General features: G+C 37.8%; 1 protein-coding gene across 19 annotated transcripts in view; it reads left to right on the forward strand.

The window, feature by feature from the left end:
• TBL1XR1 (TBL1X receptor 1) overlaps window positions 1-26,400 on the forward strand; it is a 201,728-nt gene that overhangs the window by 50,898 nt on the left and 124,430 nt on the right. Inside the window, exon 1 of one of the 19 annotated variants that reach the window (XM_037840309.1) lies at window positions 20,897-20,914. The exons of the other annotated variants lie outside the window; for them this stretch is intronic. The gene's annotated coding sequence lies outside the window, so the exon portion shown is untranslated. Of the gene's footprint in view, window positions 1-20,896; window positions 20,915-26,400 lie in introns of those variants that run through there. 19 annotated transcript variants of the gene reach the window in all.

The raw sequence follows: 26,400 nt of genomic DNA on the forward strand, positions 1-26,400 counted from the left end.
CTGTCTGGTTGATCTATCTATAGGAGAGAGTGATGTGTTGAAGTCTCCCACAATTATTGTGGAAACATCAATTGCTTCCTTTAGTTTTGCCAGTGTTTCTCTCATGTATTTTGTGGCACCTTGATTGGGTGCATAGACATTTACGATTGTTATTTCTTCTTGCTGAATTGCTCCTTTTATTAGTATGTAGTGGCCTTCTTTGTCTCTCAAAACATCCCTGCATTTGAAGTCTATTTTATCTGAGATTAATATTGCTACACCTGCTTTCTTTTGGCTGTAGCTTGCATGAAATATTTTTTTCCATCCTTTCACTTTCAGTTTCTTTGTGTCCCTGTGTCTAAGATGAGTCTCTTGTATGCAACATATTGATGGTTCATTTTTTTTGATCCATTCTGCAAATCTATATCTTTTAATTGGGGAGTTTAATCCATTTACATTCAACGTTATAACTGTGAAGGCATTTCTTGAATCAGCCATCTTATCCTTTGGTTTATGTTTGTCATATTTTCCCCCTCTATTAATATCCTTTATTGTACCCATACCGAATCTCTTTAGTACTGAACCTTTCTCCAAGTCTGTCTGTCCTTTCTTTGTTTCTCTGTCTGTAGGGCTCCCTTTAGTATCTCCAGTAGGGCAGGTCTCTTGTTAGCAAATTCTCTCAGCATGTTTGTCTGTGAAAAATTTAAGCTCTCACATTTGAAGGAGAGCTTTGCTGGATAAAGTATTCTTGGCTGGAAATTTTTCTCACTCAGAATTTTAAATATATTGTGCCACTGCCTTCTCACCTCCATGGTGGCTGCTGAGTAGTCACTACATAGTCTTATGCTGTTTCCTTTGTATATGGTGAATTGCTTTTCTCTTGCTGCTTTCAGAACTTGCTCCTTCTCTTCTGTGTTTGACAGTGTGATCAGTATATGTCTCGAAGTCGGTTTATTTGGATTTATTCTATTTGGGGTTCGCTGAGCATTTATGATTTGTGTATTTATGTTGTTTAGAAGATCTGGGAAGTTTTCCCCAACAATTTCTTTGAATACTCTTCCTAGACCTTTACCCTTTTCTTCCCCTTCTGGGACACCAGTGAGTCTTATATTTGGACATTTCGTATTATCTATCATATCCCTGAGGTCCATTTCGATTTTTTCAATTTTTTTCCCCATTCTTTCTTTTATGCTTTCATTTTCCATTCTGTCATCTTCGAGGTCACTGATTCGTTGTTCAACTTCCTCTAGTCTTGTACTATGAGTGTCCAGAATCTTTTTAATTTGGTCAACAGTTTCTTTAATTTCCATAAGATCATCCATTTTTTTATTTAGTCTTGCAATGTCTTCTTTATGCTCTTCTAGGGTCTTCTTGATCTCCTTTGTATCCCGTACTATGGTCTCATTGTTCATCTTTAGTTCTTTGAGTAGCTGCTCTAGGTGCTGTGTCTCTTCTGGTCTTTTGATTTGGGTGCTTGGGCTTGGGTTATCCATATCGTCTGGTTTTTTCATATGCTTTATAATTTTCTGTTGTTTTTGGCCTCGTGGCATTTGCTGAACTTGATAGGGTTCTTTTAGGATTTGTAGACCAATTGAAGTCCTTATCTCTAATTTATCAGATCTACAGCTTCGTGGAGTACAGTTTCTATAACTAACCAGCAGGTGGCATCCACGAGCCACCTGTTCTCCACAAGCCAGTTCTCCCCTGCTTAGCCTTTTTGGTGAGTGAGGGAGTGAGTCTTGTGGGGTCCAATTGGTGTACCAAGCTTGCGTGTGTAGTTGGTGTTGCCTGCCCTGTGTATGGGGCTTGTTTCTGGGCAGTCAGGGAGGGGGGGGGGGGTGGCTCTAACAATCAAATCTCCCTGGTGATCCTAGAGTTTTAAAGCTGCTGCAATAGTCTAATCCTTCAGTTCAGTCCTGCCACAGTTTGTCTCTGCCACTGACCCACAAGTCCTTGGTATTGGCGTATGACTCCTGAGACTTGCAAGTGAGCCCCTCTTCCAGGCCGTGCACCCCGGGTCCTCTGTTGAGGGATGACTGTGCTATGTCACAGGTGAGTGCCATCCCCCCAGGGCAGTTCTGGGCTGCTGGGCTGTGTAGGGAGGCTCCCAGTCTGCTGAAATGATGGCTGAATGGGGCTTTGTTAATTCACACTGCTCTACCTTCCCAACTCTGGGACAATCAGCTGAGGTTGCAGGGAAGGCTAATGTCCACGCCCAGTTTTGTGGTGTGTGCCTGTTATTTGAAGCACTTCCGTCACACTGGGTTGTCTGGGGCAGTTCTGGGCTATGGGGCTGGCGATGGGCAGGAGTGTTTCCTGTCCACCAGGATGATGGCTGTGAGCGGACACCCCCCTTTTCTTGGGAAGTTGTGGTGTTTAGTGAATTTTCTCAGCCACTGGATTATTGCGTTTTGTCTCAGACCTCTCTTAGTTCTGCTCTTGACTTGACCTGCCCAGATTGCAAGTCTTTGAAGCTTTCTGTATTGGGCTTCTTAGAGTAATTGTTTTAGAAAAAGAAAAAAGGATTAAAAAAAAAAAAAAAAAAGGGGCCCTCCTCAGAGATCTAATGGGTTATTGAAATGCTAAGAGACAAAGCAACCAGGGCTATTAAGGAAAGGTCCACAGGGCAGAGAGATCAGCTTTTCTTCGGGATTTGCATATGCGCCTCAGAGCCTGAGCTCGGGCCTGAGCTCTGCCCTTCCCCCTTCTGTGTTCACCAGAACTCCAAAAATCCTCCGCTTTTATTTTGGAGTTTTTCGTGTTGTTTTTTTTTTCTCTATGCCTGTCTCCTCTCTGCTGGGCTGGCTGCTCTCAGATTGTCTGGTGTCTGGTCTCAGTCTATCTATGGTTGGAGTTTGGATCAGTAGAATGAGATTCCGATAAGGGCTGCCACTGCAGTTCTCCCTTCTCCTTCCCGGAGCTGACAGCCCCTCCTCCCACGGGACTGAGCCTGGCAGGGAGGGGCGCGGGTCCCCTGGCCGCAAAAACTTACAGATTTCGCTGATCTCAGCAGTTCGACGTTTTCATGAGTGTTGTATGAAGTATGCCCAAAGTCAGATTGCTCTGTGGTGTCCAGTCCACGCAGTTCCTGGCTTTCTACCTACTTTCCTGGAGGAGTAACTAAAACATACAGCTCACCAGTCTGCCATCTTGCCCCGCCTCTCCTATAACCTTTATAAGCAAAAGTTTTTTGGGATCCTCAAGTTTTAACACCAAGTGTTTGAGAACCACTGTTGTAAAGCACTAAGGTTTTAGGATTGCTTATTACTATATGAGAGCCTAGAGAAAGATGGCAAACTGGACTAGGGATAGTAGGCAAGTCAGTCTTGTTGAGAAGTGTAAGTGGGTACAAGTTCTTGGACCTCTGTTTTGGTACCATAGCTACTTTTTCTGAATCCTTTTATTAGGCACTGGGGTTTCTGGGGGAAAATGCTGACTGACTTATAAGGAATGGGGTATGATTATAGAGAACCTCCCCCACAGTTGGGACTTTTTGGTGACTCTTCACATGGGTCAAAAATATTTTCACACTCAATCTGTTCTAACAGGTCCATGCACATACCTCTTCTTCACATTCATCTACAATCTTGTTCTTTCTGAGGACCTGACCTGTAAGTCTAGCAACATCATTAGCCCCCATTCAGGAAGTGGTATGAGCAGTCTTTTTCCCCTTCCTGTCAATATGGACCAAGAAATATATTGCCCAGTGAGGGAATTCTCTTCTTAACTTTTTTTTTTAAGCGCAACCCCATACAGACAAGGTATGTTTGATGGAGTCAGTTTCTTGTTGGTACCAGCATGTAGTGCAGTCATCTTTGACCCAAGCTCATTGTTTTCCTTCTCAGTTAGTTATAGAGAATACTGTTTGTAACTGTAGGCCTTGTTTGAAGACAAAATAGCGTGCACAGGAGGCGGCACACTGCAAGTGTCAGTCACCTGCTCATTCTTCATAACCCATCCTATCCTGTGTATACCATTACCCCACATGATGTATGGAGTGTTCCTTTCATATCAACTTTGTCTTCGTGGATCAGTTAATAATGGGCAGCCGAGGTCTCATAGTCATCTGTGGTTAGTTGTTCAGTCTCTACCAGTGCATGAAAGTAAGCCAAGGACTGTTTTCAAAAAAATCTTGGCTTTACAAAGAAGACATTATTTTGCCTTGAAAACTCTGAGGGGTCTCTGCTGTGATTTTCCTAGAGGAGCTTAGCTTGCCTGTGGTTCCTTATGACATCCTTATGTATTGTCACTTTGAGCATCTTTACAATTGCAGAGCTAGGTGTACTGCAACTACAGCTACTGCAGCCTGGATTTGCTAGAGAATGTTCCCTTTTTCTAGACAACACTCAAAACTGGCAGACTTTCAGATTACCCGGTAGGTGGATCAGAGCAGCACACACGAATTAGTATGTGTTATTTCCAGTATTCAAAGATACAGCAGGCTTGGTGCTTATTTTTCAGTTGTGGGGGGGGTGCAAGATGATTCTTTTTCACTTTGGAGGGGATATCCTGATATGCCTCAGTCCATTGGCCCCCAGACACTTCATTGTGATGGCAAGATCCTGTATCTTTCTGGGTCTTAGTTCCTATCTTCTTGCACGTGTCTTTCTGAGGCTTCTAGAGTACTGTTTTCTCCTCACAAGGTTCTGTTGGCCTGATGTTACAGTGTAGGGACCAGTGTGATGTCCAGTGGTGTGGTGAAATAACCAAGGGCATAGGAAATCTAGGAAGTTAACCTAGCCTGAGACACTATAGAGACTATGTACTGCTGTCCCAGTCAAATGAAAGCAAATTTTGCTTATGGAGTTTTGCTTGTAGAGATAGAGAAACCATTTTCTGGAAAAATAGTGCCTGTTGGATACTGTACTGAGAGATCACACTTGGAATACCAGCTGTGATTGTAGTTATTAAATGAAAATACAGTCTTTCTCTAAGAATATTTGTGTTCCGTATTAGACAGTTGCATAAATATCTGTTAGGGATTGCCACCTTTGCATCTTTCACTTCTTTGGTGATTCTCCCGGGGATGCAGTATTTATTTTGTTTACTTTGTTTTGGAGTGGTTTAGGGGTTTCTACTTGAGTTTTCCCCATACAATGCTATGCTATCTCTCATGGAGTCAAGGTGGGATTCTGTTAGTTGCTAAGACCACTTTTCTCAGTTCTATATTCAGCACTTGGAGACATAACCGTAAGATGGGAGCATTGATCCACTAAGACCCTCTATAAATGGACTTCGGTCAAAACTTCATATATTAGTTGATTACTATAACACCTTGTTCTGACAAATATATCATGGTGTTGCTATCTAGACCTCAGAGATTCTTTTAAGAGTTAGATTTTACCAGTGTACATGGTTACTCTAAGTGGCTCTTGATCCTCTGTGAAAGTCAAGAGAAAAATCATAGTACATACTTGTGATGCACTCATTGTGCTTTGTCTGAAGGGTACATTGCCTCATCTTAATTCTAGAGATTCTGGGACTGGGAACTTTATAAGAGGCTGTGAATTTCTGTCTTGGTGAATCATGTCACTTCTGTCAAGGCCTCTCCATGTGCCAAACCTACAGATATTGTTTGCATAGGTTAGGGGTTGACAAACTTTTTGTAAAGGGTCAGGAAATATTTTAGGCTTTGTGTGCCACACAGTCTCTGGAAAAACTACCTAATTGCCATTGTGCTAAAGCAGTCATAAGCATTCATAAATGAATGGTTGTGACTGTGTTCCAGTAAAACTTTATATACAAAAAAAAGTGGGCCAGATTTGGATCATGGGTTGTAGTTTGCCTACCTCTGGTACAGATCATATAGGATCATAATGAGCTGTCCCTATATTTTGGCTTTAGGACTTTAGATTCCTGCAGACAAACCAGCTTGATCACCACTGGGTTCCTGCCTCTTTAATCTTGTCTGGCACCACTTAATGTTATTATGTTACAATTTTGCAATCAGCAAAATCAGACCATGCATTTGATTTTGGGCCTCAAGCTTTAGAGCCGGGATTGAACTCCAACCCGTGGTCCAAATCTGGTTCCACTGCCTGTTTTTGTATGACGTGCTAGCTAAAATCATTGAAAAAAATCAAAAGAAGGATAATTTTATTTGATAAGTGAAAATTATGTGACACATTTTCATATAAAATTTTTATTGGAACACAGACATTAATTTGTTTACATATAGTTTATGGCTACTTTTGCTTCACAACTAGAGTTGAGTAGTTTTGACTGAGACTATATGGCCTAAAATATTTACTATATGGCCCTTTACAGAAAGTTTGCTGACTCCTGCCCTAGAGAATGGAGAAAGTTTCTTTTATGTCAGTCTTAGAAACTGACTTGTTCTTTACCTGTGCCTTGAGTCAAGAATTTACAGTTCTTGAGTGTCACTTTCTTTTTTTGAATTCTCTTGTGCTCTTAGAAGCAGTTATCCTGTTTCCTGTTCTTGTCCTCATGTCCTTCAAAACATTCTGTTGTAATCTCCATTTGGTCCCCAAAGTCTTGTTTTTATTATAGATGACCACAGTTGATAGTTCATTCAGGCTATAACAAAATTAAATTATCAGAGGCCCATCATATATAATCAGTTGTATCGTCACTGCATTCAAATCTCATATTCTTAGATTCCTATTACCTTGGGGGTTTGGTTATACACCCGCCTCATAAGGTAAGAATTTAGTGAGATATTTATTAGCCAACATTTTATTAAATTTTTACCATGTGTAGGCACTTTTCACACATAAGAAGTAGTGCTTAGTATAGTGCCTGCCACATAATAAGCATTCAATAAAGGTTAGCTGATTTTTAAAGCTCATTTTTAAAGTTAGGAGTAAATATCTCTTGCCCCTCCCCCCAGTGCTTCATGTACTGTGAAACAGTTTTCTTTTAGCCATTTTTAAAAAAATCACGTTAAAGGTTAAGGTTAAAGTGTTTGACATAAATTAATACTTTTTTGCCTATTATATTCTTATTTGTAGATAAATATTTCCTTGGATGCCACTAAGTTACAATTTTTAATTTATCTTTTATATGTCATATGTTGTATGTATTGTAAAAACATGCAAACCAACCAAATAGAGCAAATACATATTTTAAGGTGACAGGTACAAGTTCTCAGTTTGACCTCATTCCTTTAACCAGAGACAGGTGAGGTTAAGACTTTGGTTTGTAGCTTTTCAAAAATGTTTTGTGTGCATGTTCTGGCATATATATAAAATATGTGAACAGTATTTAATATTATTTGTTTATGTGTAGTTTGGTAACAACTGGGATTATATAACACTCTTGATAACCTAATATATTGTGGATATTATTTCATGTAAATATGGATTTGTCTCAGTCTTAGCTCTCCCTAGTATTCTACTTTCTGTTGCACCATAACTTTTTTTTAAATCAAAGTCAATTTTTAAGTTTTTGCTCACATGGTGGGAAAAGATCAAACAGTACAGAAGGATTTGCCATAAAACTTTGAGGAAATGAGAGCATTTGCTCTTCCTTACACTTTGTCTTTGCAGTTTTAAAAATTATTTTTACAGGGTAAAGATTAGATTTTATAACTATTTAGTTCTGTGATAGGTTGATTCTAAAAACTGGGAGAATTAACTAATTATGACTTATTTACTTTGTAATATTTATGAGGAGGGGAAAATACTCTGATTTTACAAAACTTAAGAGTAGTTTTCACAACTGTAAACTGGGAATAATATCTTTTTAGCTTGATTGTGAGGATAAGAAACATATAAAGTGCTAGGAATTATGTAGATATTCAATAATTAGAAACCTCTTATCATCATTGTTATTTTTATTAAATGCCAGCTGTTAATGAGTAGGCACTGAGATGCAAGAATAGCCCTTTAGGGAGGGAACATTTTATTAGCAGACAGGCATATAGACAAGTTCTGGTTTGCTAATGCTGCTGTTATGCAAAATACCAGAAATGGATTGGCTTATTATAAAGGGGATTTATTTGGTTACAAATTTACTGTTTGAAGGCCGTGAAAATGTCCAAATTAAGACATCAACACAAGTATATCTTCACCGAAGGAAAGCCAATGGCATCTGGAAAACCTCTGTGAACTGGGAGGGCATGTGGCTGGCATTTGCTGATCCCAGGTTGTTCCAGCTCCTCTCTCAGCTCCTGTGTGTTCTTCAAAATGTTGCTTTTGGGGCATTTTATCCTCTCTTAGCTTCTCCTGAGCAAATTCTGGGATAGCGTCTCCAAAGTTTCAGCAAAAGTCTGCTTTCAATGGCCGTCTCGAAAACGTCACTCTCAGCTGCTCTGAGGTCCTTCTGTTTGTGAGTTCTTTTATAGGACTCCAGTGATTAAATCAAGACCCACCCTGAATGGGCAGGGTTCATGGAAATAATTCAATTAAACATTTCACTCACAGTTGGTTGAGTCACATCTCCATGGAAGCAATCAAAGGATTCCAACCCCATCAATGCCAACATGTCTGCCCCCACAAGATTACATTAAAGAACATGGCTTTTGGCAGGACATAATATATCCAAACTAGCACAAGACAAATAACTGCCGTACGGGGTGAGAAAAGGACATTAGTAGGATATATAAGAGGTATAGGAGGAAGTAAGAGTGGGGAAATTACATGTGTGCTTTCTTTTTTTCTTTTTTTGAAAAGTGTTTTAGAGAACAGGGGCACTCAAATTATCTGTAGCCAAAAGGATTTTACTTGAAGGTAGTGTGCCAGCCAGTTTGGATGTGTGGTATATCCCCCAAAATGCCATGTTCTTTGATGCAGTCTTCTGGAGGCAGATGTATTAGTGTTGATTAGATTGTAATTCTTTGATTGAGTGTTTCCATGGAGATGTAACTCAATCAGCTGTGAGCAAGATCTCTGATTGGATGATTTCCATGGAGGCGTTACCCCGTTCATTCAGGGTGGGTCTGAATTAAATCACTGAAGCCATATAAAAAGCTGACAAACAAAAGGAACTCAGAGCAGCTAAGAGTGATATTTTGGAGAGCAACTGAGACTGACATTTTGAAGAGGAGCTGCAGCTAGGAGAGGGCAATACAACCCAAGAGCAACATTTTGGAGGAGAACATTTTGAAACATAACCAGGGAGCAAGTGGATGCCATCCACATGCTTTCCCAGCTAACAGAGGTATTCCAGGCGCCAAGGGCATTCCTTCAGTAAATGTACCCTATTGATGCCTTACCTTGGACGCTTTATGGCTTATACTGTAACTTTGTACCCAAATAAACCCCCTTTATAAAAGCCAATCCATTTCTGGTATTTTGCATAACAGGCAGCATTGGCAAACCAGAACAGATATATACAGGAGGTAAGGAAAACAGGAACTGTTTTAAAGCTGCAAATCCAGGCATTTCAGAGAAATTGCATTACTGTTTTGACTATAAATGATATTTTCACTTTCTGGCTTCCTGAAGAATTGGCACATTTTCCAGAATATAGCATAGCCATAGGTACTGAATTATGTTGTGTTTCCCTAGTAGCAGAAGTCCTAGGCTTCCAAGTCTAGTATTCTATCATTATAATGCAGTTCTTTCTCTTTCTGTTTTCAGTAGATCAGGCTCTGCTCTTCTCTGTTTTTTCTGCTGCATTGTGAGTTTTGTTTTCCTCTGGTTTTGTTTGTTTTTTCAATTCACATATCTACTCACATTCCACCATGTGTTTATTGCCATTCCCTCTTTTTTATTTTTTATTTTTATCTTTTTTTATTTTTATTTTTATTTTTTTTTACAATTTATTAGAACGGTTGTAGGTTTAAAGAACATGCATAAGATACGAAGTTCACATATACTGCCTTTTGCACCTTTGGTGTGGAACAGTTGTTAGAATTGATAGCGTATTTTAATAATCGTACTATTAATTAAGATTATGGTTTAACTTAGGAGTCACTGTATAATATAGTTCTATGGATTTATTTATTTCCTTTATTTTTTAAATGGAGATTGTTCACGAAGGTCCAAAGTGTGCAATCAGTTGCCCGTGGTACCATCATACAGCTGTGTATCCATCACCACAATTTTTTTTTTCCAACTTTTAGAACATTTTCATTACTCCAGAAAATAAATAAAGACAAAAAAAGGAAACTCACATCCTCCCATACCCCTAATCACCCCCCTCTATTATTGATTCATAGATTTGGTATAGTACATTTGTTACTGTTGACGAAAGAATGTTAAAATAGTACTAACTGTAGTATATAATTTGCAATAGGTATATATATTTTTCCTATACGCTCCTCTATTAGTAACTTCTAGTTATAGCATCATACATTTGTTCTAGTTCATGAGAGAGATTTCTAGTATTTGTAGTTAATTGTGTACATTGTCTACCACAAGGTTCACTGTTTTATACATTCCCATCTTTTATCCTCCAGCTTTCCTTCTGGTGACATACTTGACTCTGAGCTTACCCTTTCCACCACCTTCACACACCATTCAGCACTGTTAGTTATTTTCACAACATGCTGCCATCACCTCTTTCCATTTTTAAACGTTTAAGTTCACCCTTGTTGAACATTCTGCCCATAATAAGCACCCACTCCCCATTCTTTTGTCTCATTCTATATCCTGGTGACTTATATTTCATGTCTGTGAGTTTACATATTATAATTAGTTCATATCAGTGAGACCCTGTAATATTTGTCCTTATGTGTGTGTCTTATTTCACTCAATATAGTGCCCTCAGGGTTTCTTCATCACCCTGTTTTTTTTTAAGACAGTTTTGTTCACATACCACACATTCCGTCCTAAGTAAACAATCGTTGGTTCCCTGTATAGTTGCATGTTTATGTATTCAGCGCCAATGCCACTACTATATAAGGATATCTCCATTTCTTCCACAAGAATGAGAAGAATCAAAGAAGTAGAGGGATGAAAGAAAAAGAAAAAAGAAAGAGAAAAAACATGACAGCTAGAAAGCAACTAAAGGAAAGATAGCATTAAACTAAAGTAGAATAGTCAGACAACATCACCAATGCCAGGAGTCCCGTACCCTTCCCCTATACCCCCCCGCCCACATGCATTTAACTTTGGTATATTGTCTTTGTTATATTAAAGGATGCATAATACAGTGTTTCTGTTAATTATAGCCTCTTGTTTGCATTGATTGTATTCCATCGAATCCTACCCTATTTTTAACACCTTGCAATGTTGACATTCATTTGTTCTCCCTCATGTAAAAACATATTTGTACATTTTATTACAATTGTTGACCACCCTAGGTTTCACTGAGTTATAAAGTCACAATCTTTTTCTTTGGTCTTTCTTTCTGGTGTCCCATATGGTCCTAACCTTTCTCTTTCAACCGTACTCATAGTCATCTTTGTTCATTGTACTTACATTGCTGTGCTACTGTCTCCCAAAATTGTGTTCCAAACCTCTCACACCTGTCTTTTCCTTTCTGTCTGTAGTGCTCCCTTTAGTATTTCCTGTAGAGGAGTTATCTTATTCACAAACTCTGTCATTGTCTGTTTGTCAGAGAATATTTTAAGCTCTCCCTCATATTTGAAGGACAGTTTTGTCAGATATAGGATTCTTGTTTGGTGGTTTTTCTTGTTCAGTATCTTAAATATATCACCCCACTTCCTTCTTGCCTCCATGGTTTCTGCTGAGGAATCCGCATATAGTCCTTTGTTTGTGATGGAAGGCTTTTCTCTTGCTGCTTTCAGGATTCTTTCTTTAACTTGGGCATTTGATAATCTGATTATTAAGTGTCTTGGCATGGGCCTATTAAGATCTCTACTGTTTGTGGTATGCTGCGCTTCTTGGATTTGTAATTTTGTCTTTCGTAAGAGATGGGAAATTTTCATTGGTTATTTCCTCTATTACTGCTTCTGCCCCTTTTCCCTTCTCTTCTTCTTCTGGGACACCCGTGACACGTATATTCTTCTGTTTTGTGTTGCTATTCAGTTCCCAGAGACGTTGCTCACATTTTTCCATTCTTCTATCTGTTCTTTTTTGTGTAGTATTTCAGGTGCCTTGTTCTCCAGTTCCTGAGTGTTTTCTTCTGTCTCTTGAGATCTCCTGTTGTATGTCTTCATTGTGTCTTTCATCTTGTGTGTTGTGCCTTTCATTTCCATAGATTCTGGCAGTTTTTTTTTTCAAACTTTTGATTTCTACCTTAGGTATGCCCAGTGTTTTCATTATTCTCTTTTGCCATATATTCTCTAAACTTTTTGAATTGATTTAGCATTAGTTACTTCAATTCCTGTATCTCAGTTGAAGTGTAAGTTTATTCCTTTGACTGGGCCATATCTTCGTTTTTCTTAGTGTAGGTTGTAGTTTTCTGTTGTCTAGGCATCCGGTTTCCTTGGTTACCCCAGTCAGGTTTTCCCAGACTAGAATGGTCTCAGGTCCCAGAACCGAGGAATTTTCAGTATCACGTTTCCCTGAGGGTGTGTCTTAGAAGATTGACACACTCTGTGAGAGCTCAAACTGCTGTGCTTTCCCTAACCTGTACAGCAGGTGGCGCCTGTCAGCCTGTAGCTCCTGACTGGTGTAGGGACATGTGGCCCCCTTAGTTTCTGTTTTGGCTGTTTACCCCCAGGCTCTGGGGTCTGGTTCTGAATGGAAGGCAGGTAGTAGAGCTGGGCACCACCTCCTTCCTCTTAGGAAAGATATACCCCCTAAGGAGTTATCATCTGCATTTAAATAGATTCTTTGTTTCTCGATTCTGCCAACTCCACCCTGGGTCAGAGCACTGTGAAGTCAAAATGGCTGAGGCTTTCTCGAGTGAGCCTCTCAGGTTGAGAGAGAAAAAGGGACAGAAAGTCCCCTTTTAGGGCCAGTCCACAGCCCCCAATTTCACCTATCAGCCAGAGATAGTATCTGGTCCTCTGGGCTCCTCTTCCTGGGACAGGGAAGTCCCCTGGCTCATCAAGGTCAGTTGTCACTAAAAGCCTCTGTCTGCATGTTGGGGATTTGTTGCTTGCAGTGAGCAGTCCACGTTTGCCAATTAAAACCACAGTTGGAGCTGGAATGAGGTATATTTGCTTGTTCAGAGAGTGCTGCTCTCTAGCATTGTGAGGTGTTGCAGTTCTGCCTGCCGTGGGGGGAGGGGGCTCCTGGATCAGGTCCACAGTTTCTACTCACAGATTCCACGGTGCAATCTCAGGCATTCTTCCCAATCCAGGTTGGTGCACAACGTGTGGACAGTCATGGTTTCCCCCAGCAGTTATTCCAGAGCATTTACTATTTGTTCTTGGTTGTTTAAGACTTGCTTCAGGGGGTCTAACTAACTTCCACTTGTCTCTATGCCTCCATCTTTTTCCTATGTCTCTCTCATTTTGAAAGAGAGTCTTGCCAGATATAAAATTTTTGGCTGGCCGTTGTTTCCCTGTAGCATTTTAAGTATTTCAGTCCACAGCCTTCTTGCCTGCATGATTTCTAATGAGAAATTGGTGCTCAGTCTAATTGGGACTTCTTTGTATGCAACCTGTTACTTTTCTCTTTCAGCTCTCAGAACTCTCTCCTCCTTTGTGTTTGATAGTGTAAACAGTATATGACGTGGTGTATTTTTCTTCACGTTTATCCTGTTGGGTGTTCTCTAAGCTTCTTGGATGTGTACATGCATTTATTTTGTTAAGTTTGGAAAGTTCTCTGTTATTATTTCTTTGACTATTCCTTCTCTCTCTTTCTCTTTTATCTTTCTGGAATTACAGTAATGTATATATTGGTATGCTTGATAGTGTCCCACAGCTATTTTAGTCTGTTTTTTGCTTTTAGTATATGTATATTTTTTTCCCCTGCTCTTTGGTCTGAGTCGTTTCAAGTGTTTTGTCTTCAGGTTCACTGATACTTCTGCTAGCTCCAGTCTGCTCATGATACCCTCCTGGGCATTTTTCATTTCAGTTATTGTGATCTTCACCTGCAGTAGTTCTATTTGTTTTCTTTATAAAATGTCTCTTTACTTAGAGTCTCGTATTTTTCATTGTTTTTTGGATATCCTTTAGTTCTTTGTCTTTCTTTTTTCTCCTTAACATTTCTAAGATCATTTTTTTAAAGGCTTTATTCAGTATGTCCACATTCTTGTTTTCTTTGTTGGTGTTTTTCTTTATTTATCCTCTTCTTTGGATGGGCCATTATTTCCTGCATCTTTGTCTTGAATTCCTTTTTTACACACTATGCATGTTAATATTTTAAAATATTCACTCTGGGATTTACTCCCTGAAATGTTTGTTCTTTGGTTTTGTCACCAGCTGTTGAAAAGACATAAATTTCTTGAGCTTTAGCCCTTTTATCATGGAGCTCTTTCCAAGGCGATTGCAGTATACAGTGGTTTCCCTGTCTCTTTGGGCCTCCATCTTTTCCTGGGCGTTTGCTTGTTAGTTGTTTTGGAATTCCCCTGTTTACAGGAGTTTGGTTGTCCCTTCTGTTTTCTAGGAGGCAGGCCTCTCTCTCCCGACTGTTTGATGCCTTTGTCCTGGGCTACCGGCTTCTGTAGTTTCTTGTGTACACTGCTTTTGTTGTCTCATGCTGCTTTTGCCTGAAGGGCCAGTTCTGGGAGGAGGGTCACCTTGGAGAGTACTTGACTAAGTTACTCTTTCCTTGCGAAAACAGGGTTCCGGACCCTTGAAGAGGGTGCTGACTAGCTCCAAAGTGCCCTGGGGAGGGGATCAGGAACGGCTCCATAATTTTCCTGATGCCCCAAAGCTGAGTTTTCCTGGCCTGCCCAGCAGATGCAGCCTTTCAGCTAACTGTGCTCTGCAGCTCTGAGGAAGCACTGTTTCTTTAAATCTCCATTGCCTCCACCCCTGTATAGGGAGAGTTGAAGCTATGGCTGCCACCACATGCAGGATTGAAATAGTGACTCCTGCCACCTTTGTTTGGGGTGGGTTGAAACAGCAGAATCTGGGAACCAGTGATCCGCTAATCAGAAGTCATGATCAGTAATAGGTTGTGCCCACCCTTTTCTTGGGGAAGAGGATTTTTGTGTTCTTCCTTGTCACTGACAACATAGCCAGGGACTGGACACCACAGCAACGTGCCCCAAGAGTGGGGGATGGGTGCCAGTAGCTGTCCCATGGAGAGAGCAATTTACTCTCCTTACTGTGATTTATCTGCCTCCTCTTCCCACTCTTCCCTGGATGCTCTGCACTGTTCTTCTAGCCTCTGGAGTTTCAAAACAGTTTTTGCAGACAGTTCCTGCCTGTTTATTAGTTGTTTTGGTGGGAGGACTGAGTCCTGGAGCTCCCTGCTCTTCCATTTCCTTTGAAGTCCCTCATTTCCTTACTCCTGTTTTTTTATTGCAAGCAACAGAAATAGATTCTAGATAACCAAAGGAATAAAAAGAGGAATGGTTATGTAGTAGTTCACCAAGTCAAGGAAAAACTGAAGAAGGGATACAGGTTGTGGGAACCAGTTGGCTGATTTGTTGGTGGTTAATCAGTTCCAGTTATTCCTGTTCGTGGATTTTCTCTCTTTATGTTCCAATATCTAGGAGTGAGTCTCATTGACTCAACTTGAATTATGTTTCCATCCTTTGAACAGGGGAGGAAAGAGCACTTTTGATCCCATGAAGACTCTGCAATGGAAGCTGTGTAGTTCCTGAAACGCAAAATTAGAAGGGAGATTGGATATTGGTAGACAAAAACAACAGTTGTCTAGTAGTGTTATTATGTGTGTCTGAGAGAGAGAGAGATGGGGTTTGGGTAGGGAGGGGAGAATATTAATGTATGTGCATATATTTTTTTATTCAGACTTGAGAGAAGAACTCTCCTTTTCTTAGTCATTATCCAGTACAGAGTGTGTTGTTTGTTAGGCACACATCTGGTGTAAAAAGTAAAACAACTTTGGAGCAGTATGTGACTAGAGCTTAGGACACGTATCTTAAAATTGTCATATGGTAGGAATACAGGTGAGGAAAAATACAAAGTTCTGCCTGTTCCAGCTTGCTGATTCCATAAGCTTAATAACTGCTGGAGGCTCTGTCTTGTCAGTTTCTTTTTCTTTTTTTTTTTTTTTAAATTAAATCAGAGTCTAAAATATCTTGAAAGGAATGTTCCTGATTTGCTGAAGAAGTTATCCTTTATTATGTGCTCAGAAACCTAATTTCTGATTGCCATTGTGTCAGTGACCTCACAATAAACTCCAGTAATTGAACTGATTTCTCAGCAATCTAAACTCCAAATTGGAATTGGGTCCTTGGGTGCTCTCTAGATCTCATATTCCCCTAAATTGCCAAATGCAGATACTAATAGTTTCATGAGCTATATGAGGTGAAGTGTGCAAGATCATCAAAGGCAACAATGATACTGTGTACTTCTTGGGTACCTAATATATATATATATTTCCACATTGTGGAAAGACTTGCACTTGGGCGGCAGGTCTCATACTGATTTTAATCTGTTTATGGCCAATTAATATTTAACTTATTACTTTTTTAATCTGCACATTTTACTGAGACATATTCACATACCATATATTCCATCCAAAGTATACAATTGGTGTCTCACAGTGACATCAGCTAGTTGTGCAATCATCACACTCAATTTTAGACCTTTTTCATTGTTCCAAAAAAACATCAGATAGACATAAAAAGAGAAAACCCAAAACACCCATATCCCTTGCTCCCTCCCCCCACCCCCATTATTGACCCCTAATATCTGCTTGGCATACCTGCCATGTTGGTGAAAGAACATTTACCTGCCACATTGATGAAAGAACATTAAGGTATTACTGTTAACCGTAGTTCATAGCCTGCAACAGGTAGTTTCCCCTGATAAACCACTCTGTTAACTCTTTGTACAAGTGTCATGACATTCATACTAGTTGATGCAAAAACTTAATTATATTTGTAGGGTTAACCAGTGATACACATGGCGCTAAACAGTCCCTTTCAACCACATTCACCCACTATACAGCACCATTACTCTTAATTCCAATAACAAGCTACCATCACCTCCATCCATTTCCAGACATTTAGGTTCAAAACTACATATCTGGCAGCTACTCCCCCTTCTTTACCTTCTATTTTTAGGTATCCTGTAGTCTATGTTTTAAGACCCTGAGTTTACATATTATAGTTAGTTCATACTAGTGAAATTCTACAATATCTGTCCTTTTTTGTCTAACTTATTTCACTCAGCATTATGTCCTCAAGATTCATCCATGTTTTCACATGCTCCAGGGATGCATTCCTTCTTATTGCTGCATAATATTCTGTCATATGTATCTACCACATTTTAAAACACCCTTTTATGCTATAAATGCATTTTATGAGCAGGGAACAGAAGGTTAATTGACTAACTTGAGGGTTATGTTGTAAGTTATTGTTGAAGTTAAGTGTTGACCCTTCGAATCTGCTGTTCTTATTTCTAAACCAAATTTAGTACTGTAATTTAGTACTTAAATTTAGTATAAAGATTTAACATTACGTGATAATTTTCAAAGGAATAGGAAATACTTGTATATTGAATTTAATTTTGACTCTCTATAGAAACTTAAATGCTTTGCCTTCCTTTATTCTGTAATGCACATACATTGATTCTAACTGTTTTATGAATGCATTTTTATTTGACATTTTTGGAGAGCCAATACTAAAAACTAAGAGTACTAGGAAGATTTCTGATAGTGGGCTACCATGGAATTTAGTCTAAAAGATGAGCTAAATCTTGATCATGAATAGCTAAGCAAATAATACAAGTTGGCAATCAATGTGGTAAGGTTGGTACAGGTGAAGAACTAGTGCGGTTCAAAGTAATAAGCAGTTATTTCCAGTTAGGTGACTCATAGAAGGCTTCAGTACAGCTAATTAGGATATCCGACGGGCATGTTAAAAGAGGCATGTTATAATGGAGCAAATAACACTGGTAAAATCCAAAGACAAAAAAGCTCTGATGTATCTTATTTTTATTCCATGACCCATGTTTTGTAAATGATGTTTGACAAGTGATTATTCAATCATTAATATTGCCCTCTTTTCTTCTCAAAATAATATTATTATATGATTCAGAATAGTGTAGCATAGTAGTTCTCAAAGTGGTGTCCCTGGCAACATCAGCATCTCCTGGGAACTTGTCAAGAAATGCAAATCCTTGATATACTGAATCGGAAAGTTGGGGAATGGGACCAGCAATCTCTGCTTTAATAAGGCTTCCTGTTTTGAGAGGAGCAGGCATTTATGGTCTGTTATTTCTTTTAAAGTGCAGTATCAGTGTCAACTTTATTTAATAGAGCTTACTTTTCCCCTAACTTTGACTGAAAGTCTTTGGTCACTAACTTAGAATTTCATTATAAAATCTTCATCAGTTTGAAGGGTAACTTGTTTACATGAAAATTTGAAAATGTAGACATCAAAGAATGAAGTGTGCTATTTAAATCATTAGTGATAATTGTAACACTATATAACATCAAGTATACTGGGATGTTTTGTTTCTGTCTTGAATTTTAAAATGAGTTATTGTAGTCATTGGTGATATATACAGAAAGGAAATTTATGTCCTGATGTATCTTATCATTCCTATGAAATCTTTAAATGACATGCATTTTACACTAAGTAATTTTTTAAAAAAATTTGAATAATTTAGGAACTGCCAGACTGTCTTTCAAAAGTGGCTGCACCATTTTACATCCTTACCAGCAGGTTGTGAGGGTTCCAATTTCTCAATGTCCTCCTCAACCTTTGCTATTATCTTTTTAAAATCTTTTTTATTATAGCGTTCCTAGTGGGTGTAAAGTGGACTCTCATTTTGCTTTTGATTTGCATTTCTCTGGTAACTAATGATGTTGAGCATGTTTTCAATGTGCTAATTGGCCATTTATATATTTTCTTTGGAAAAATATCTATTCAGATCATGTTTCAGTTTGCTAAAGCTGCCAGAATGTAATATACCAGAAATGGATTAACTTTTACAGTGGGGGTTTATTAGTTCACGAATTTACAGTTGTGAGGCCATGAAAATGTCGTAGTTAAGGGATTAACATTAATAGTACCTTCTCTGAAGAAAGGCTGATGGCATCTCGGATTCCTCTGTCACATGGGAAGACACATGGCTGGAGTCTGCTGGTCCTTCTCTCCCAAGGTTAGCTTTTGGTTTCCATGGCTTTCTCCAAAGTGTCTCTGGTCTTCTGCCTCCTAGCTTCTCCAAAATGTCTCTCTTAGCTTCTCTGAGCTCTCTGAGTTTCAGCTGTCTTTTACTCCCTCGTAGAGGACTTCAGCAAGGGGATTAAGACCTACCTTGAATGGGCTGGGTCACATCTCCGTGGAAACAACCTAATCAAAAGGTCCCACCCAACAATGGGGTCTGCCCCCACAAGACTGGATTAAAAGGACATGGCTTTTCTGGGGTATATAACCATATAGTCACCATTTTAAAAATTAGATTGTCATTTTATAATTGAGATACAGTAGTTCTTTATGTATTCTGGATACAAGTCCCTTATCAGATATGTGATTTGCAGCAGCTTTCTTCCATTGTGTGGGTTGTCTTGTCACTTTTTTGATGGTCCCCTTTGTACAGAAGTTTTAATTTGATGTCAGTTATTTGTTTTTCTGTTGTGCTTTTGATGTCACATCTAAGAAACCAATGCTCAATTCAAGATCATGAAGATTTACTCCTATATTTCCTTCTAAGAGTTTTATAAGGTTTTTGATCCATTTTAAGATAAATTTTGCATATGGTATAAGGTAGGATTCCAGCCTCATTCTTTTTCTTGTGGACATCCAGTTGTCTCAGCACCATTTGTTGAAAAAACTATTCTTTTCCCCATTTAATTGTCTTGGTACCTTCTCGAAAATCAATTGACCATAAATGTAAGGGCTTATTTCTGTACTCTTAATTCTGTTCCATTGATCTATGTCTATTCTTATGCTGATAACATACACTGTCTTCATTACTGTAACTTTGTCGTAAGCGTCAAAATAAGAAGTATGAGTTCTTCAATTTTGCTCTTCTTTTAAAAGATTATTTTGGCTATTTTGGGTCCCTTAAATTGCCATATTAACTTTAGGATCAGTTTGTCAATTTGTACAAAATTCTGCTGAAGTTTTGATAGGGATTGGGTTGACTCTGTAGGTGAGTTTGAGGAGTATTTCCATCCAATTAGTATTCAGGCTTCCAATCCATAAACATTTACTTAGGTTGTGTTTACTTTCTTTCAACAATATTTTGTAGTTTTCAGAATATATTAATTTTGCATTGCTTTTGTTAAATTTATTCCTATGCATTTTTTGATGCTATTGTAAAAGGATTTGCTTTCTTAATTTCATTTTTAAGTTTGTTCTTTGCTACTCTAGACATAGAACTGATTTTTATGTATTGATCTTGTATCCCACAACCTTGCTAAACTAGTTTTTTAGTGTTACTAGTATTCCAGTGGATACCTTAAAGTTTTCTGTATATAAGATCATGTCATCTGCAAACAGATAGTTTTACTTCTTCCTTTCCAACAACTGGGATGCGTTTTATTTCCCTGCCCAGTTGCCTGGATCATACAGTGTTGACTAGACGTTGTGAGAGACATTCTTGTTTTGTTCCTAATCTTAGGGGGGAGGCATTCAGTCTTTGATCATTAAATGTGATGTTAGCTCTGGATTTTTTGTAGATGCCCTTTAGAGATTGAGGAGGTTCCTTTCTTTTTGTCATATTTAAAGTTTTTATCATGAAGGAGCATTGCATTTTGACAAATGCCTTTTCTGCTTATATTGATGATAATGTGGTTTTTATTCTTTATTCTTGGTGGTGGTATATCACATTGATTGATCACATTGATTTTCTGAGGTTAAACCAACCTTGTATTCTTGGAATTAATCCCTCTTGATCATGGTACATAATCTTCTTTATATATTGCTGCATTTGATTTGCTAGCTTTTTATGGAGGATTTTTGTGTTTGTGTTCAAAAGAAATACCAGCTTGTACTTTTCTTTTTTTTCAGTGTCTTTGCCTGGTGTTGATATTAGGGTAATACTGGCCTCAGAGGAATAGTTTGACAGAGCATTCTTTTTAAGGTAGAAGCATTTTGTTCTCATTTCTTTCTTACTCACAGAGTCTTTGGTTCTCTTTCCATATAATAAAGTTTATATGAGTTTCAGAAAACATTAGGGAACTGAAGTAATGTTGCCAGCTTTTCATTTTTCCGGATAAATGCATAAACAGAATAAACAGGAAATACAGACTGCCATCATTTCAAAATGAATGGGCAGTTTCAGATTTCAAAAGGAATATGTGTATTACAGAGAACTCTGTTCTTTATTTTTTGTCATTTCCCTTAAAGATGATGCTTTTTAAGTTCTTTTAATGCCTTCTTTAAGCCATTACAGTATAACTAGCTTTCATAAGCAGATTTAAAACCAACCAATCACAATTTATATTATAAACTCCCTTTACCATCACTGTTTGGTTTTGATTAACGCTTTATAAAGCTGAATAGGATCTAGCTGTAATCCTCATCCTGCAACTGTGTAGTACCTTGAGAAGTCCAAGATATAAAAGGGTCACTTGTCAGAAGTTTGGGATCACAGAAAATTGGCCTCAGTTAGCAAGACAGATTTTTGTGAATTTTTGTCTTGGCTTTCTAGATCTTAATGGTGGTTGAAGGGATTTTGAGTGTCCACTATTCTCATCCCTGTACCCCAAACAAGAAAACATTTTTTTGTCATGTATTGAAGAAAAATATTGTAAATAAAACATTGTGTTCCATTTTAGGTGTCATATTTTAGGAAGGACACAAACAGCAGATTTTTGTAATTGTTAAGTCATAAATTTTTAACATGGGAAACAGAACACTTGGCAATGAGAGACTGGGAGAAGGATCTAAAGAGTTTAAAGCTAAACTCTAGCTTTGGAGGAGCTCAAGAAGAGATTGAATGATGATTTCTGCTTTGAAACAAAGGTTAAGAGTCAAGAGTTCTAGTAATTCTGTCAGTTGACAGTGTTATGGTTTCCATTTTCCTTTTCTAGTTTTTCATGTATGTGAGGAGTTTTCTCCCCAGTGTTGGTCATTTTCCAGACTTGTGTCAAGTCACAACAGGGGTGAGTGGAAACAGGAAGTTTTGTCTTGAGGGATTAAATCTAAAGAGGTACTCCAGTTTCTTATTAGCTAACATTATTATGCATTACCCTAAAAATGGGTCTGCTTGAGTGAGTTGACTTATTTTTGGCTTTTCTGAGTAACCTTGTTTGAAAACACAGTGAACAGTGGGGATAGGGTACCCTAGTATTAGTTGAAGTTGGGAGGGGAACTGAAAATAGATATATTAATCTACCATCAAATTTGCACAATCGTGATTTGTAGTTGTGGATTGAAGAACACTTGCAGGGATTGCAGGAAAATGTAAATTACGATAATGCAGTTGGAATTTCATTTGTCATTCTCTCAGGAAAACCTAAAAATTACCTGCAGTAATTCAGGGAATTATGCTGTTAGTAAAAAGAGCAGATTGTCAAAAATGTTTACAGGAGAAAATGTTCTAATGCATATTTGTACTTTTGATAGGTATGTTTGAATCACATTTTAAGATTGGGAAGAAATATGATTGTTTATTGATTGAGGCAAATGAATTGTCAATAGTATTGATTGAGACAAATTAAAGTAAACAGATCTTTAGGCAGAATAATTTAAGGACTGTTAGCTATAAGGTTCTCAAATATTAAAAAACTGTATGGTTTGAATAGAATTGGGAATATGAAAAAAATTAGATGTCTTTATTTCATTGAAGTGACATTTTGGAATGATTTTTAAAACAGAGGAAAACTTTTGAACTTAGCTTATTTTGTTTTTAAAAAATGTGTCTTATTTGCTCACTTGAGCAGAATGCTCACTTTTGAGCATAGCCTGAATCTTCTTGGGTGGGAACAATTGGCTTCAAACAAAACTTAATATAATTTTTTTTTTTTATTGGAGTAAGTATACCTCAATGAGCAGTAAGTACAACACAAAGTTGGGAGATCTTTGTAACTTTATAGCATAATTTTAAATTTTGTTAATGTGTATTCTCTTATGATTAAGAAGGTAAAAATACTGTTTATAGTGTTATGTATGCAAAGTCTCCTCTCATGTTACTATACATTTTTATTTTTTAAACTAGTAAAGCATACTCTTAAGATTGACTTTTCTTTTGACTATTTTTGAGTGGACCACCTAAAGATGACAAATGTAACAAGGTTTCCATGACCCGATCAGGAGTTAATTTAAAAACTTGATTTATTTACCCTGCTGTCAGTTAAATGAAATAACACACATATGTGCAATACAAGGCAGAATGTGGGAGAAATATTGTACAGCATGGCAGTTTCCTATGGCTTACATTTAAAAACTTCTTGCTTTAAAATACTTTAAAACTTACAGGACAGTTAAAAAAAAATAGAAACCCCATACAGAGAACTCCCAACGTATCTCTACCCCCCACTTCGCATACCCAGATCCACCAATTTTAACATTTTGCCACACCTGCTGTTTCTTCTCTTCTCCTTTTCATAATTTCCGTCTTTCTGTTGTTGTCTGTGTTCATCTATCATTTTCCTGATTTCTTTGGCCCTCCTCCTTGATGGCTTCTAATGCTTTAATCTTTTCTTTTGCCTGGACCATCACTTCCTGTTTCTTTATATGGTTTGTTGAAAGCTGATCCTTTCTGTTCCTGTATCTTGTCTTGGGCCTGTGCATATGGCCCTAGGAATTCCCCCTAACCTTAACCCAGAAAAAGTATCCACTTTCCTATAGGAAACAGTTTTCTCATGATCCCAGATCCTGTGCCTGTCACTGACTTTTGAACATTAGTTTAACAGTCCTATTACTTGAATGTAGAGGTGCATTTATTGTGTTAAACAATACCCACAGTCAACTAGAATTAGCAGTATTATAATTTAAAAAGTGCAGTTGGTTTTGGAAGATGAAGAAATTGCTGATGATAATTGTTTGGCATTTGTGGATCAGCCTGAAAGGACTGATTTCTGACCACTAATCTTTTCTGCACATATGTGGTGATCTGTGCTTTGAATTGCAGCAGTAATGACTATTTAAAGAATCCATTGCTCTTTGCAACGACCTTATTTAGCTAGCTCTGTCTCGTATAAGCCATTGATCCAATAGCTCCGCTTCTCTTCACTTTTGACTATAATAGCTATATGAAAGCTAGCCCGGCAAAATTGAATTTCCAAAGATATGGCTTCAGTATTGGTGGACTTGAAGTATTTTAAAGGTTCTAAAATTTTAGGTCAGATATCTTGTCTTCTTAAAGTCTACAAGGATTCAAATTAATATGTGTGGAGCCCAATTTGACATCTGTATTAAAGGCAGATCTCGTTTCCAGGTTAAAGGTTTTGAGTTTTAGTACTGTGTCATTTTCTCGGCCATGCTGAACAGGAGTGATATTCTTACCTGAATTCCTAGATGTTTTGCCACAGTCTTACAGTGTTTACCATACCTATCTTGTATTGCAGTTTATGTGATTACTTATCTTACTTGAAAGAAAGAGGATATATTTTAATTGTTGTATACTGTGTAACACCAATAAGAATGTATTTTACTAGTTAGGCAATATTATGGAATAAATAAATTTGACAGTAATTTGGCAGTAAAATTGATGAATTTAATTTTGTACAGATGTGCCTTTGAGTATATCGACTATTAACAGAATAACACCTTGCTTATTAATACGACTTTATATTTCCAAAACACATCAAGGTTTAGTTTCACATGGATTGATTAGTATGCTGGGACCAGCCTACATTTCAGCCTACATGAAATTGGGAGTAGGGTTATTATTGTATTGTAATTGTTTGTAGGTTTATATATCATTCTAGGCTTCCAGTTGTCTATTGCTCTTAATTGCAACTTTCATGGAAAAGATTAGCCAAAAACATTTGAAAACACTTTGAAATCTCAAGGTGTGCCAGATGTTGAAGTAGCGTTACCAAAAAGCAGGTTTGACTTCCTTACAGCTCACAAGGAACTGGCTCAGTTGTTCCAAAGAGAGACTTGATTTTAGAGCCAATGATGAAAGATGCTACTTGATCATGTTGGGTCAGTGAAGGTGTGTTAATCACCAGGTAATTCCCCCAGGGAGATTAGTAGTTAAAGAGAAAGTTACTGTATGTAGCCTGCTATCTACATGAATTTAGTCTGGTTAAAAGAACATCTGTACATTGTTTGGAAAAGATGTGTGAAATTCAATTGAGACTTGTTTTCTGGAGGAGGTAGGCTGTGGAGGAGAGGAAAATGCATCATAGACTGAAAGAGATGGACATAGAGTAAGATTCCTAAAATGAAGGCTTTTATTTTTAAACTTATGAAAAATTTCAAATATATAAAAGAGGAAATTAGTACAGTGAATTTTCATGTTTGAGTTGCTTCACTTCAACAATTATCAGCCTGTGGCCCGTCTTGTTCGTCTCTATCAGGAGTTGCCAAATTAAGGCCTGCTTTCTGTAAATAAAATTTTATTGGAACACAGTCAACCCCATTTGTTAATGTTATTGTCTATGGCTGTCTCTGTGCTGCAGTAGCAGAGTTGAGTAGCTATGGCAGAGACCATGTGGTCCCCAAAGCCTAAAATACTTACTACAGAAAATGTTGGCCGGTATCTGATCTATATGCCTACCAGTTCCTCTCCCAGCAATGGCTTTTTTCAACTCTTATAAATTTGAATTCTCCAATACCTTTCACAGAGATTTAGGTTTTTTTGTTTTTTTTTGTGTGTGTGGTTTTTTTTTTTAATTTTTACGTGTTTGTTTTCTCTATATTGTTATTATATATCATCATATTTTTTTTTAATCTCTCCAGTATTATTTTAGCTGAGCCATTTCATCCTTTACCTCTAAATACTTGTGTGTATTTCCTAAGAACAGGCCATTCTTTTACATAAATATTGATATCATTCTATTCTTTAATATATTCCAAGTTCAAAATTTGCGACTTGTCCCAGTGTTGATAGCTAGGCCCCACCCCCCCAGGCCGCTCCACCTGAATCCATTCCAAGATCATATGTGTATTTAGTTGCCATGTTTCTTTAGTCTTTAATGTGGCCAAGTGCCTTGACTTTCCATGGCTTTGACAGTTTTGAAAGAATCTTCCACAGTTTGGTTTTGTTTGATTGTTTCCCCATGATTAGATTTGGATTATATTAACTGTGGTTTTAAAGGAATGAAGAGGATGTAATCCTGTGACAAGGATACATAGTTTGGAAAGAGTTCTGGACCAAGAATTGGAAGTCCTGAATTCTAGTTATCATAGAAGAATTGTAGTATGCTATATTTAAAGAGCATAGACTTTGGAGGTAGTGACATAGTTTTAAATCTCAGATCTTTGAGTACCTATTATGAGTAACTGTTTAACTGCAAGCAAATTACAAAGTCTTACAGCTGTTTGAAAATACAGCTAATAATTTTTTTGGAGTTATTTTAAGAGTAAATAAGACAAAACATGCAAAGTACAAAGATGGCATATTGTGTGATGCTGATTAAAATACAGTACATTTGGAAGAAGAGGAAAATCACG

The sequence above is a fragment of the Choloepus didactylus genome, chromosome 1, assembly GCF_015220235.1.
Source record: "Choloepus didactylus isolate mChoDid1 chromosome 1, mChoDid1.pri, whole genome shotgun sequence".
NCBI lineage: Eukaryota > Metazoa > Chordata > Mammalia > Pilosa > Megalonychidae > Choloepus > Choloepus didactylus.